At 42.5% G+C, this 16,414-nt stretch overlaps 1 pseudogene; it reads left to right on the top strand.

The window, feature by feature from the left end:
* Positions 1–16,414, top strand: part of LOC127664647 (cytochrome P450 2B1-like) — a 31,491-nt pseudogene that overhangs the window by 10,332 nt on the left and 4,745 nt on the right.

Raw genomic sequence — 16,414 nt, 5'->3', positions numbered from 1 at the left:
CTCAGGCGGGCAGACCTGTAACAGGCATAGCCTAAGGCTAACAAAGCGGGGGTCCAGGCCCCAAAAGGCACAGGACTGACCCCAAGAACTGGGCGGCTTGGTGGGCCATCTGTGAGTCAACCCGCCCAGGTGATTGTTAGCAAAGCAGACTCTCCCGGCGCTTTCAGGGAGCGCGGGCGCGCACGCCTGCCATCCTAGTCACCTGGCGGACCCAATTAACAGTCATAGCCCTAGGGGAACTTTGCTCGGACCTTGGCCTCCCAGGCTTTTGCCTGGACTCAGGGACTGGGCGGCCAGGCTATCCTTGTGTGCGACAGCCCGGTTGGCGGATCGGCTGCCCAGCGGAGTGAGCGGAACACAGGGGAGGTCACAGTAGCATACACCGTCGGCACTCCCTGGGGGTGCACACAGGCTCCATCTGGTCCACAGACACAATCTGGGGCAAGGCCTCAGGCAGAAGCCCTTAGCTCTACTCTCTCCGCTTCCGGATCCAGATCAGTCTGGGCGGCAGCATTACATCTCCAAGTCCTGCAAGTGGCTAGCTGGGCTTCCGGGCGGCCAGCTGGGAGAAGTCGGTGTGCTCCAGTGAATCCAGAGGGCCCCAGAGGGAGCCTTCCGGTGCCTGCTTTGGGATCGGAACAGCCTGGGCAGCAGCACACTGTCTACAAGTAGTGCAGGAGGTAAGCTGTGCACCAGAGGCCAACTGGGAAGGGGCAGCTTGCACTGGTGAGTCCAGCACTGACAAGATAAACTAACACCAGTGAGAACTAGATGGCAAAAGGCAAACGCAGGAACGTCACTAACAGAAATCAAGGCAATATGGCAACATCTGAAACCAATTCTCCTCTACCAACATGTCCTGGATACCCCATCACACCAGTAAAACAAGATTTGGATTTAAAATCACTGGTCATGATGCTGGTACAGGAACACATGAAGGACATACATAAAGAAATTCAGGAGAAAATGGATCAAAAGTTAGAAGCCCTTGCAAGGGAAACACAAAAATCATTGAAAGAAATCCAGGAGAATACAAAAGCCAACAAGGAGGAAATGCAAAAAACACTTAAAGAAATACAGGAGAACTTTGGTCAACAGGCTGAGGTCATGAAAGACGAAACACAAAAATCTCTTAAAGAAATACAGGAGAACTTTGGTCAACAGGCTGAGGTCATGAAAGACGAAACACAAAAATCTCTTAAAGAATTACAGGAAAACACAAACATGCAAGTGAAGGAGCTAAGCAAAACCATCCAGGATCTAAAATCAGAAGTAGAAACAACTAAGAAAACTCAAAGGGAGACAACTTTGGAGATAGAAAGCCTTGGGAAGAAATCAGGGGACAGAGATGCAAATATCAACAACAGAATACAAGAGATAGAAGAAAGAATCTCAGATGCTGAAGATTCCATAGAAACCATGGAATCAACAGTTAAAGAAAATGCAAAATGCAAAAAGCTTGTAACCCAAAATATCCAGGAAATCCAGGACACAATGAGAAGACCAAACCTAAGGATTATAGGCATAGATGAGAGTGAAGATTTACAACTTAAAGGGCCAGCAAACATCTTCAATAAAATTATGGAAGAAAACTTCCCTAACCTAAAGAGAGAGATGCCCATGAATATACAAGAAGCCTACAGAACTCCAAACAGACTGGACCAGAACAGAAATACTTCCCGTCACATAATAATCAAAACACCAAATGTTCTAAACAAAGAAAGAATACTAAAGGCAGTAAGAGAAAAAGGCCAAGTAACATATAAAGGAAGACCTATCAGAATCACAGCAGACTTTTCACCTGAGACTATGAAGGCTAGAAGGTCCTGGGCAGATCTCATGCAGACTCTAAGAGAACACAAATGCCAACCAAAACTACTATATCCAGCAAAACTCTCAATCACCATAGATGGAGAAACTAAGATATTTCATGACAAAACCAAGTTTACCCAATATCTATCCACAAACCCGGCCCTAAAAAGGATAATAGGAGGACAACACCAATACAAGGATGGAAACTTCACCCTGGAAAAAGCAAGATAGTAACCTTTCATCAAACCCAAAAGAAGTTAAGCATTCAAATTTAAAAAATAGCGTCAAAAATGATAGGAAGTAACAATCACTATTCCTTAATATCTCTTAACATCAATGGACTTAATGCCCCAATAAAAAGACACAGACTAACTGAATGGATACGTAAACAGGACCCTACATTTTGCTGCTTACAGGAAACACACCTCAGGGTCAAAGACAAACACTACCTTAGAGTAAAAGGCTGGAAGACAATTTTACAAGCAAATGGTCTCAGGAAACAAGCTGGAGTAGCCATTTTAATATCAGATAAAATTGACTTTCAACCCAAAGTCATCAAAAGAGACCCTGAGGGACACTTCTTGCTGGTCAAAGGAAAAATACAAAAAGAAGAACTGTCAATCCTGAACATCTATGCCCCAAATGCAAGGGCACCCTCTTTCGTAAAAGAAACTTTATTAAAATTAAAAGCACACATTGCACCTAACACAATAATTGTGGGTGACTTCAACACTGCACTTTCCTCAATGGACTGATCAGGAAAACAGAAACTAAACAGGGACACAATGAAACTAATTGAAGCTTTGGACCAATTAGATTTAGCAGATATATATAGAACATTCTATCCTAAAACAAAAGAATATACCTTTTTCTCAGCACCTCATGGTACCTTCTCCAAAATCGACCATATAATTGGTCACAAGACAGACCTCAACAAATATAAGATCGAACTAATCCCATGCCTCCTATCTGATCACTATGGAGTAAAAGTGGTCTTCAATAGCAACAGAAACAACAGAAAGCCCACATACACGTGGAAACTGAACAATACTCTACTCAATGATACCTTGGTCAAGGAAGAAATAAAGAAAGAAATTAAAGACTTTTTAGAACACAATGAAAATGAAAACACAACATACCCAAATCTATGGGACACAATGAAAGCAGTGCTAAGAGGAAAACTCATAGCCCTGAGTGCCTCCAAAAAGAAAATGGAGAGAGCATACATTACCAGCTTAATGACACACCTGAAAGCCCTAGAACAAAAAGAAGCTATTTCGCCCAGGAGGAGTAGAAGGCAGGAAATCATCAAACTCAGGGCCGAAATCAATCAAGTAGAAACAAAGAGAACCATACAAAAAATCAACAATACCAGGAGCTGGTTCTTTGAGAAAATCAACAAGATAGATAAACCCTTAGCCAGAATGACCAAAGGGCACAGAGAAAGTATCCAAATTAACAAACTTAGAAATGAAAAGGGAGATATAACAACGGAAACTGAGGAAATCCAAAAAATCATCAGATCCTACTACAAGAGCCTATACTCAACACAACTGGAGAATCTGGAGGAAATGGACAATTTCTTTGACAGATACCAAATACCAAAATTAAATCAGGACCAACTAGACCATCTAAACAGTCCCATAATGCCTAAAGAAATAGAAGGAGTCATAGAAAGTCTTCCAACCAAAAAAAGCACAGGACCAGATGGCTTCAGTGCAGAATTCTACCAGACCTTCAAAGAAGAGTTAACACCAATACTCTTCAAACTATTCCACAAAATAGAAACAGAAGGAACACTACCCAATTCCTTCTACAAAGCCACAATTACGCTGATACCAAAGCCACAGAAAGATCCAACAAAGAAAGAGAACTTCAGACCAATTTCCCTTATGAACATCGATGCAAAAATACTCAGTAAAATTCTTGCCAACCGAATCCAAGAACACATCAAAACGATCATCCACCATGATCAAGTAGGCTTTATCCCGGGAATGCAGGGTTGGTTCAATATACGGAAATCCATCAATACAATCCACTACATAAACAAACTCAAAGAACAAAACCACATGGTCATTTCATTGGATGCTGAAAAAGCATTTGACAAAATTCAGCATCCCTTCATGCTTAAAGTCTTGGAGAGAACAGGAAATCAAGGCCCATACCTAAACATAGTAAAAGCAATATACAGCAAACCGGTAGCCAGCATCAAACTAAATGGAGAGAAACTTGAAGCAATCCCACTGAAATCAGGGACCAGACAAGGCTGCCCCCTTTCTCCTTATCTTTTCAATATTGTACTTGAGGTACTAGCTCGGGCAATTCGACAACATAAGGAGGTCAAAGGGATACAAATTGGAAAGGAAGAAGTCAAACTATCATTATTTGCAGACGACATGATCGTCTACCTGAGTGACCCAAAGAACTCCACTAGAGAGCTCCTACAGCTGATAAACAACTTCAGCAAAGTGGCAGGTTATAAAATCAACTCAAGCAAATCAGTGGCCTTCCTATACTCAAAGGATAAGCAGGCTGAGAAAGAAATTAGGGAAATGACCCCCTTCACAATAGCCACAAACAGTATAAAGTATCTTGGGGTGACTCTTACCAAACATGTGAAAGATCTGTATGACAAGAACTTCAAGACGCTGAAGAAGGAAATGGAAGAAGACCTCAATAAATGGGAAAACCTCCCATGCTCATGGATCGGTAGAATCAATATAGTTAAAATGGCCATTTTGCCTAAAGCACTATACAGATTCAATGCAATACCCATCAAAATCCCAACTCAATTCTTCACAGAGTTAGAAAGAGCAATTATCAAATTCATCTGGAACAACAAAAAACCCAGGATAGCTAAAACTATTCTCAGCAACAAAAGGAAATCTGGGGGAATCAGTATCCCTGACCTCAAGCAATACTACAGAGCAATAGTGTTAAAAACTGCATCGTATTGGTACAGTGACAGGCAGGAGGATCAATGGAACAGGATTGAAGATCCAGAAATGAACCCACACACCTATGGCCACCTGATCCTCGACAAAGAGGCTGAAAACATCCAATGGAAAAAAGATAGCCTTTTCAACAAATGGTGCTGGTTCAACTGGAGGTCAGCATGCAGAAGAATGCGAATTGATCCATCCTTGTCTCCTTGTACTAAGCTCAAATCCAAATGGATCAAGGACCTCCACATAAAGCCAGACACTCTGAAGCTAATAGAAAAGAAACTGGGGAAGACCCTTGAGGACATCGGTACAGGGAGAAAGTTTCTGAACAGAACACCAATAGCGTATGCTCTAAGAGCAAGAATTGACAAATGGGACCTCATAAAATTACAAAGTTTCTGTAAGGCAAAGGACACCATCAAGACAAATCGGCAACCAACAAATTGGGAAAAGATCTTCACCAATCCTACATCAGATAGAGGGCTAATATCCAATATATATAAAGAACTCAAGAAGTTAGACTCCAGAAAACCAAACAACCCTATTAAAAAATGGGGTACAGAGTTAAACAAAGAATTCTCACCTGAAGAACTTCGGATGGCGGAGAAGCATCTTAAAAAATGCTCAACTTCATTAGTCATTAGGGAAATGCAAATCAAAACAACCCTAAGATTTTATCTTACACCAGTCAGAATGGCTAAGATTAAAAATTCAGGAGACAGCAGGTGTTGGAGAGGGTGTGGAGAAAGAGGAACACTCCTCCACTGCTGGTGGGGTTGCAAATTGGTACAACCACTCTGGAAATCAGTCTGGCGGTTCCTCCGAAAACTGGGCACCTTACTTCCAGAAGATCCTGCTATACCACTCCTGGGCATATACCCAGAAGACTCCCCACCATGTAATAAGGATACATGTTCTACTATGTTCATAGCAGCCCTATTTGTAATTGCCAGATGCTGGAAAGAACCCAGGTATCCCTCAACAGAAGAGTGGATACAAAAAATGTGCTTTATCTACACAATGGAGTACTATTCAGCCATTAGAAACAATGAATTCATGAAATTCTTAGGCAAATGGATGGAGCTAGAGAATATCATACTAAGTGAGGTAACCCAGACTCAAAAGGTGAATCATGGTATGCACTCACTAATAAGTGGATATTAACCTAGAAAACTGGAATACCCAAAACATAATCCACACATCAAATGAGGTACAAGAAGAAAGGAGGAGTGGCCCCTGGTTCTGGAAAGACTCAGTGAAACAGTATTCAGCAAAACCAGAACGGGGAAGTGGGAAGGGGTGGGTGGGAGGACAGGGGAAGAGAAGGGGGCTTGCGGGACTTTCGGGGAGTGGGGGGGCTAGAAAAGGGGAAATCATTTGAAATGTAAATAAATTATATCGAATAATAATAATAAAAAAAAAGAAATCAGAAGTATGTCTGGGTGTTTCATGAATCTTTCAAACAAGGGCATCCTGACGACACAGACCTTGGTTTGTAGCTCCATTTCTTTCCCCCTCCTCCTGTTTTTGTTTTAGTTTAATTTTTTTTACTTATTCACTTTACATCCCTGCTCACTGCCCACTCCCCAATCATTCCCTATTCCCCTTGTCTTCTTCTCTGAGTGGGTTGGGGCCATCCTGGGCATGACCCCCACTCTGGCAGTTTAAGCTTTCAAGCCTAGGCGCTCCTTCTCCCATGAGGCCAGGTAAGGCAGTGCAGGCAACAGCTTGTGTGATAGCCACTCCTCCAGCTGTTCACGACCACATGAAGGCCAAACTTCACATCCGCTGCGTAGAACAGCTCCATTTCTGTACAGCGGGCATTTGCCTTCTCTTACTGTCCTTTCTAGGGGGAGTTGAGATGATATAAATGCAGAGATGAGAGAGGAAGAAAGGTTCAGAGACTGGAAAGAATGGCTGGGGAGAGAAATCATAGAAATGGAGGACCCAAGGGAAGACAAGCTATAAGGCTGAGAGTGAAACTGACTAGCCTCAGGGAAGGTATGGGGAATCTGACTACAGGTAAGCCAGCTCCAGGGAGAGGGCAACAAGGGTCAATACTACTGGACAAAGAACAGCCCTCCAACCACCTGGGTCCATAACTGATCCTGGCATATGAAGAGAGCAGGCAGTAGGTCCTGATGGCTTCTGAAATACAACAGAACCTAGAAGTCTGAGAAGGGATAGAGGAAGACTGGCAGATGGGAGTGGAGAGATCAGGGCTTGTGAATCCACACAGGCAATCCCTGAACCTGCCTTTGCCCTTTTTAGACTCTGGGAGTTAATTATCAGCTCAGAGTCAGAATGGTGACCAGGCAGGAGGTATAGGGTATAGAAAAACTACACACACTCTATTTCTGAGACCCAGAATCCTTGTTCCAGTCATGAAGTTTTTTTATTTTATCTTTTTTAAAATAATTAGTTATATTCTTTATTTACAATTCAAATGTTGTCCCCTTTCCTGGTTTTGCCCCTAAGAATCCCCTAACCCATTCCTCCTCCACCTGCTCACCAATCCACCCACTCCTGCATCCCTGTCCAGGAATTCCCCTATACTGGGGCATCTAGCCTTCTCATTACCAAGGGCCTCTCCTCCCTTTGATGTCTAACAAGGCCATCCTCTGCTGCATTTGTGGCTGGAGCCATGGGTCCCTCCATGTGTACTCTTTGGTTGGTGGTTTAGTCCCTGGGAACTCTGGGGGTACTGGGTGGTTCATATTGCTATTTCTCCTATGGCACTGCAAACCCCTTTAGCTCCTTGGGTCCATTCTCTAGCTCCTCCACTGGGGACCCTGTACTCAGTTCAGTGGTTGGCTGAGAGTGTCCCCCTCTGTATTTGTCATGCACTGGCAGAGCCTCCCAGGTGACAGCTATATCATCCTCCTGTCAGCAAGCATTTGTTGGCATCCACAATAGTCCATTAGTGAAGTTAGCCTCCCTATCTGTGTATATGAAGAGCATCACATTTTCTGTACAGCATCAAGGGAAATTAAATAAAATGGTATATGCATTACTGAGGGCAGAGGCTATCCCATCATATATGCAAATGAGTTTGCAGGTGTTACTATTATTTGAGTAGTGAAAAGGGCAGCCTAGCAAAGATGGAGCTGAAGTCAAATGTTCCCCAGTTCCTTGGCCCCATGTCTCCTATCCTGTATCCCCACCCTTCAGGAGCCCCCCTGGACCCCACCTTTCTCTTCCAGTGCATCACAGCCAACATCATCTGCTCCATTGTGTTTGGAGAGCGCTTTGACTACACAGATGGCCAGTTCCTGCGCCTGCTTGACCTGTTCTATCAGACCTTGTCACTTATCAGCTCTTTCTCCAGTCAGGTGAGTGTGTGTGAAGAGAGGAGCATCCAGGGCACAGCGAGCAAAGGGCTGCTTTGTGGGTGAAGGAGGGTTGGAAGAAAGGCAGAGATGATGTGGTAATACAAGGAGGCTGAGACCTGAGGAAGGGAGGGGAGATGGTGATCAGTGGGGAGAGACCTGAATGAATGTGCACAGAGCCATGCAAATACATATATAATGCTGTGGGGGATGCAGCCCTAACCCAGAGGGTGGAGGACTTGGTTTCCATGCATGAGGCCCAGCTCTCTGTATCCTAGTGAGGTGCTACAGATCACATGCAATTCCAGAACATGGAAGCAGGGAGAATAGAAATTTAGAGTTTGAGGCCAGTCTGGTGCATGTGAGATCCTGTGTCCATAAATTCAAACCCCTAATATAAAACAAACAAAGACAATTCAGCAAAGAGGATTGGGAGAGAACACAGAGGAAAGGAAAATGAAGATATAGATAATACAAGACAAAAATTAGAGACAGATTTAGAGACAGTTTGAAAGCATGCATGTGTTATAGGGTAAGCATATGAGCTCTCTCTCTCTCTCTCTCTCTCTCTCTCTCTCTGTGTGTGTGTGTGTGTGTGTGTGTGTGTGTGTTTGTGTGTGTGTGTGTGTGTGCCTGTGTCTATCTATATGTTTTGTATATTTCTTCATGAAATATATGGACCTAATGTAAAGTATAGTGGCCTCTTTAGAGTCAGCACATGACACACTCAGATACCAAGTTCTTGTCACAGAGATTTATTCCCCCGAAAGGGCATCAGAAGGCAGACAATGGCAGACAGTGGCACCAAGAAAGTGTTTCTGCAGGAGTGGGGTTTGATGGGGAAGAGGAGAAATCTGTGCTAGGTGAGTAGGTAAATCCTGATCAGACATGTTAACTAAAAATGAATTTTGATTGTTGGACCATAGTGTTTAGTCTCAGGAATGAGTCGGTGGCCAAATAAGGAGAATGGATATTGGGGACTGGCTTTAGAAATATAACCAAAAATTTAGCCAGGGGAGAAGTGTTAAAGGCCAAGCTTGCCATGTTTGCCATACTCAGGCCCGTCAGAGCCCTTCATTCTCACCTCTTTATTTTATCATTGGATTACTAGCTGTTGAGTACATGGGTGTCATTTTCTCTGGATGCTTCTGCTAACATTAGGGACCCAAAGAAGCTGAGATATTGGTTAAGGCTGGAAAAAGGAGGTTATTTTGCTTGTTTTCCAGTCTTTGATAAACCATGTGGGGCTAAGGAGGGGCAGTCTGTGAGACTGGACAGGATGTAGGTTCCAATGACTCACCTGGGACTGGCAAGTTGCTAAAGCAGTCTCTAGTTGGTTATAAGTCTGTTGCAATACACTGGGCACAGAGGTACATTGAAGGAGTTTATGAAAACTTCTTTTTTACAATCTTGGATCTGTATTTGAAACTTTCAGGTGTACGGTCCTGGTAGCTGGGGAAGGGGAGTCCCAAGGCATGAGCCACGGGGGGATATCTCCCTCTCCGGAATAGACAGATGGGGAAACCTGGCTTTTGTTTGCAGGAGTTCTTATCCAAGTCCCTTTAACCCATGACAGGCCTATTTAAATAGATTTTATGAAGTTTATAAGAAATTGTAACGTTTATTAAGGAGATAAAAGTTTTAGATATGCTAGTATTACCATTGTCAGTAATCTGGTCTGAATCTATGTTGGAGAAAGTGCAATAGATTCATATCTCTGAGTCATAGTGAAAGTTTAGGTACCCAAACAATAGCACAGAGAGAAGGAAAGATTCCTGTAGCACAATTCTTTCTAACTTAAGTTACTTTCTCAGATCCATAAATCTTCTTTTCAGGCCCTCACAACTTATTTATACTTTTATATACTCAGACCTTCAAACATTTTCTTTTAAATTCCACTTTACAGACTGTTATAGCTTATTTAAACTTCCAGACACTTAGATCTTTACAAACTTGTATTTACTTCCCTTAAAACATTTTCTTAGACTGTCATAATTTTGTACCTATATAACTGAGTGGGAAACGCAGGGGGTTAGACAGTGGAGGTGAAGTTAGTTCTCTGACTACACTGTAGGTTTGTAAAACAATGTCTTATTAGTAGGAGTAAGAGTTAGGAGGTATTGGAGAGAAGATCAAATTAAGATTTAGTATTAAAGTGGAATGTTAATAGCAAATAATGGCCTGTAGTGAAGGAGGATTAGGTATGTTGTCACGTGAGTTATGTATTAGGGCAGCCTGGAGGGAAAGATGAATCATAAGGGATGAAAGATCAGCTTGACAGCCTGCCATGTAGGCACAATTATTATCTTCATATAAGTAATATAAGAAATGAATTGGGGACAGACTTTGAAATAGTGGGAAGGATTGGAGTCCCCTTGGTAGAACTGATTGGGATTATTATAAATTAGGAGGTGTGTGTGTGTGTGTGTGTGTGTGTGTGTGTGTTGTTTGTGTGTGTGTGGGGGGGTGATATATTTTTTGGAAGAGATTTGTGAAGGGGATTTTGTTGATGATCTGAGATGGGCAAAGCTGTTTATAATGTGGTGTTTATGAATTGGTGTGAGTGAGAATCTAAGATATCTGACATAGGGAAAGGAGAGTTGAGGTTTCGAAGGTGAGAGCAAGTAATCTCTGGAACCGAGAAGACTGAAAATGAGGCAGCTATCAGAGTTGGAAGGACTGCAAAGGGGAAGTTCATTTATATACTGAAGCAAGTAGAAGGAGAAAGGGGGGGGGAGAAGGTCAAGTTCATAAGAAAGAGGTAGTCTATTGTTGTTGTTGTGGTTGTGGTTGTTGTTGTTGTTGTTTGATGTTAATGAAGTAGAAGTGGACCCAGTCTTGAGTACTAAGAGAATCAGTAATGTTGCTGGGTTGTGTTGGACTTTTGATTTTGGATGGAGGGAGCAAATTCTGTTGCTATTGATGGCTGGCAAGCCAACATCTAGAGACAGGGTATGCCCTGGGCTTTCAGTGGCTGATAAGGAGATCTCTGTGAGTGAGGGGTCATCACACAAGCTCTATAACCAAGAGGGGGATTTGAGTTTGCAAGGAAAAATCTTACAACTTTGCTTTTTGGATAGTTTGGGATGGAAATAAGTTGGAATCTGGCTGAACAGTCATCGAAAGCAAATGGAAAACTTCCAACCTGAAGTTCAGTCCTGTTGACACATCCCAGTAATGATCCTTGTCATGGACACCAGAGTGATCCCCTCTGTAGAGGCCAATAGGCAGTAGAGGCCACACCCAGACACCAAGCTGTTGGAACGAAGGAGTTTCTACCATGGAGGTTCAAGCATGTGGGGAATCTGTAAAGTCAGACATCAACCTAAGCTGCAGTTGCAGCAGCAAGAGGAAGAGGAGGAGAAGAAAGAGAAGTGAGGATTTTATGAGGAAAAGGGCCAGTCTGTGCTAGGGTGTGTTGGTAAATACTGATTGGTCATGTTAGCCAAATAATGAATTCTGATTGTAGTACTATGGTGGTTAGTCTCAGAAATGAGTCAGTGACCAAATAAGGGAATAGACCATGAAGACTAGCTTTAGAAATATTGTGTAATAGTTTACAAGCGGGAAAAAGTCAAAAGCATAACCTCTTGGCACCATGTTTGGCATGCTTGGGCCAATAAGAGCCTTTGACTTAGGATCATATGGTAGTTTCAGTGATACTGAGATCCACAGCTTAATGAATTTACACATTTGGGTCCTAGCTGAAGAGTTTTTAGAAAGGATTAGGAATTGTGTCCTTGTTGAAGGAAGTGTGTTGCTTGGGGTGTGCTTTGTGATTTCAGAAGCTCATGCAAAACTCAGTGGTCTCTGTAATTCTTCCTGATGTATATTAGGATATTAGATCTCAGCACTATGCCTACCTGCCTGCTCTGTGTTTCCTGCCATGAGGATTCTGAACTAGCACTCTGGGCCCTTCTTTCTTACAGGTATTTGAACTCTTCCCTGCTGTCCTGAAGTACTTTCCTGGCCCCCACAGACAAATCTCCAAAAACATGCAGGAAATCCTCAGTTACATTGGCCATAGTGTGGAGAAGCACAGGGCCACCTTGGACCCCAGCACTCCACGAGACTTCATTGATGCCTACCTTCTGCGCATGGAGAAGGTTGGTCTTGCATGGATGAGAGAGGGGGTGGGTGAGAGTGAAGGATTGGATGGCATCAGAGGAAAAGAGAGGGGGAGAGAAGATGGTGAGGAGAGGCAGAAATAGTGTGGGAGATACTGAACATCTGGAATAAAAGAGAAAGCAAGGAGAAAATGACATAGGGAAAGAGAGAAGGGGTGTGGCTAGGGATGAAACACAGGGCATGGGGCAAAGAAGAGCAAGACTTCAGAGGAAGGTGCCTAGGAGACAAAACTTAACAAACCACCAAAGAGCAAAGTAGAGAGAAGACAGAAGAGTCCAAGGGACATTTTCTAGGACCTAGTAATGTTCAGAGTTCTATTTAGTATGAAATTCACAAAGAGAAGGACAGTGCCCAGAGGTGTGTGTGCATCTCCATGCAAAGGTTCATTCACCCCTGACCCATCCTTCTTTCTCCCATCTGGAACCAGGAGAAGTCCAACCACAGCACAGAGTTCCATCACCAGAACCTCATGATGTCTGTGCTCTCTCTCTTCTTTGCTGGAACTGAGACTACCAGCACCACTCTCCGCTATGGCTTCCTGCTCATGCTCAAGTACCCCCACGTTGCAGGTATGACATAGGTGGGCACTTGGGGAATCTTTAACTCCATCTTGGCTGTAGGGGTTTGTTGTGTATGAGTGAGACATGAGCCACTTAAATCTGGAGCTCTGAAGAATTTGCTCTACTTGTAAACTAGGGCAGTGGTATGGTGGTAGGTGAATAAATAATCAGATGACCTGTTTTCTCCTATCAGTTATAGCTTGATCCATTCATCCATCCATCCATCCATCCATCCATCCATCCATCCATCTATCCATCCTTCCTTCCTTCCTTTCATCCTTCTGCCTTACTTCCATCATTCAATTCATTAATTCTTTCTATCCATTTACCTCTTTATCTGTTTACACATTCTCTTCATTTTTCCACCCATCTATTACCTATTTATCCCTTTTTCATCCATCCATTTTAAATTGTTTGATATAATGGGTGGTAAGTGGGAAATATCCATAGTTTCAAGTTTGCTCATTTTGTCACTTATCAATCGTTCCTTTTATTAACTGACTCATCCATTTCTTGCATGTAAAAACTTAAAAACAATTTGATGTTATTGTGAGCATGGCTGTTACAGCTCATCCAAGGACATATCTGCAGAATCTTAGCCTGGATTTAAAATTCACTTTTAATTTAATATGCATTGGTGTTTTCCTATGTATGACTGCATGAGGGTGCTGTATTCCCTGGGTCTAGAATTAAAATGTGAGCTGCCATGTGGGTGCTGGGTCCTCTGGAAGAACAGTCAGTGCTCTTAAACATTGAGCCATCTCTCCAGGCCCCTTGATTTTTAACTATAAATTCCATTCAAAGGAGTCTCTCTCTCTCTCTCTCTCTCTCTCTCTCTCTCTCTCTCTCTCTCTCTCTCTCTCTCTCTCTAGACCTGTGAATGCAGGAATACAATTGATTAATTAATTACATTCTTGCCATTTCTGCCGCCAACCTCACTCGTGATTGACAGTTGAAATGACTCCTTACTGGAGGTTTTCCTTTTCTCTCTTTTATAAGTAAGGCTGGATCTTGTTGTGAAGAGGCTGTAACATGCTCTAAGCATGGTTAGAGAGACAGGTCTTTGAGAGAAGCACAGGTGTGTACACCCAAGAGGGCACTGTGCCTTTCTCAGCAGAGTCTCCTTGCTCTGAACTGTTCCTGGGTTATTGGATCCCAGAAAACAGGGTCATTGTGCATCACCTTTGAGATGGGTGCCCTGTCTATTATCTTCCTTTTTTGAGCAGAGAACATTCAAAAGGAGATTGATCAGGTGATCGGCTCACACCGGTTCCCAACCCTTGATGACCGCATCAAAATGCCATACACTGACGCAGTCATCCATGAGATACAAAGATTTTCAGATCTAGCCCCGATTGGTCTGCCACACACAGTCACCAAAGACACACTGTTCCGAGGATACCTGTTCCCCAAGGTGAGACCAGCTGTGATTCCTCTTTGCTACTCCATGAGTGTTCTTCATTCTCCTAATCACAAATCTCATCCTGGCTGTGGTTTCACAGCATTCTGTGTTTCTTAGGAACTGCCTGTTTTGCATATGGGAGTCAAGGCTTGCTAACATGGTTGTATCTTGTAACTTCCCCTAGAATACTGAGGTGTACCCCATCCTGAGTTCAGCTCTCCATGACCCTCGGTACTTTGAACAACCAGACACCTTCAATCCTGAGCACTTCCTGGATGCCAATGGGGCACTGAAGAAAAGTGAAGCTTTTATGCCCTTCTCCACAGGTGAGACAGACCTGCGATTCCTTTCCCAGACACTAGAGGGCAGACCCACCCTCCGGGACACAAACAGCAATGTGGTTCCTCTTTACTGAAGCTCTCCCAATTGCCTTGCTGATTCACCCCATTTGTACTGGTAACAGACTCATGAGGGGAGTCTTGAACTGAAGGAGCATCCTGGTCAGGAGGAGTTTGGGAAAGTGTTTAAAAGCCTCTAAACTTGAGCAAACTCAGTTTCTTGTTTTCTTTATTTTATAATTAGGGGAAACCCTTTTGAAACGATTGAAAAAGTCTGTCTTAAATCTTAATTAAATGCACAACAAAAGAATCTTTACAGAGAACAAAATGAGCTCAGCACAATGGAGGACCTCCATCACTGTCTTTGAAATAAGGAACAGGTTAATAGAGGAGATGAGAATACCGAATAATCTATTGCCAACAAGCTCATGACATCCTTACATCCAACCAGCAGTTCCTATAAGAAGTCCTAAAAAGAGCAAAAGATGGCTTATTTGCTTTAGGGACTGTGATGACCAAAATAACCCATCAATTTTTTTTTTTTTTTTAGTTTCATCAAATTCGTCAATTGTATTCCTTAGTCTCACCTTTCTTTCTTTCATTCTTTCATTCTTTCTTTCTTTCGTTCTTTCTTTCTTTCTTTCTTTCTTTCTTTCTTTCTTTCTTCCTTCCTTCCTTCCTTCCTTCCTTCCTCCTTCCTTCCTTCCTCCCTCACTCCCTCCTCCCTCTCTTTCTCTCTTTCTTTCTTTCTTTCTTTCTTTCTTTCTTTCTTTCTTTCTTTCTTTCTTTCTTTCTTTCTTTCTTTCTTTCTTTCTTTCTTTCTACAAATAGACTCTTTTCTCACACAATATATCAATATATCCTGGTAACAGTTTCCCTCCCTTTACTCCTCCCAGTTCCTCCCCACCTCCTCCCCCAGGTGGATCCACTCATTAGAAAGGAACATACATATAAGAGATAAGAACAAGCCATAACAAAAATAAAATATAATCCTTGAAGACAAAACTCATGACATCAAATGTGGACAGTGCAAACCAACAGAAGAAAAAGGACCCCAGAGAAGGCACAAGAATCAGAGATGCACTCATTCACACGCTCAGAAATCTCATAAAAATAGTAAATTGAAATCTATAATCTATGATTTATATTATATGAATCCTTATATTATGTGAATATACAGAAAACCTATGCAGACCTGGACAGGCCCTGTGGATACCCTTTCAGTTTGTGAATTCATATGAGCTTTGATCATGTTGATTTAGAGGCCATATTCTCCTGATGTCTTCTACTTCATAGGGATATTTCCCTCTTCAGCCTCCTCTTCTACAAGTTCTCTGAACTCTGAGGGGAGGAATTTGATGGAGACATCCTATTTTGACCTGTGTGTGCCAAGCCCTCTCTGTGAGTAATGTCCTGGTGTGATTCTCTGTATTTGTTTACATCTTCTGCAGAAGGATGTCTCCCTAATGATGGTTGAATAATGTAAAACCAATGAGCATAGTAGAATTTCTTTAAGATTCATTCTAATATGACTTTTTTTTTTTTTTACCAGTAGCATTTGGTTTTGTCCTAAGTCTCTGGGCTATGTAGTCACTGGTTCTTTGTCAAATCAGACATTGGATGGCTACTCTCACAAGCTTTATGCCACAATTGCACCACAGCACATTTTACAGGCAGGACATCACACTACATCAAAGATATCATGGCTGGCTTTGTGTATAAATTTCTCATTCAGTAGCCTGCAGAGTATCTTCCGTATCAAAGATGCAAGAACATGAGGTTGAATGTTCTATGTAGAATGCCTCTTGATCTATCCATGTTTGATGAGTTGTGTGGGTGTGGTTTTCATCAAAGCACATGTTTGAGGAGTTGCTGTTTTTGGTAGAGAACAATCTATTGT

The sequence above is a fragment of the Apodemus sylvaticus genome, chromosome 1 (genome assembly GCF_947179515.1).
Source record: "Apodemus sylvaticus chromosome 1, mApoSyl1.1, whole genome shotgun sequence".
Classification (NCBI taxonomy): domain Eukaryota; kingdom Metazoa; phylum Chordata; class Mammalia; order Rodentia; family Muridae; genus Apodemus; species Apodemus sylvaticus.
The sequence above is the reverse complement of the archived record's forward strand: the minus strand, read 5'-3'. Positions and strand labels throughout refer to the sequence as shown.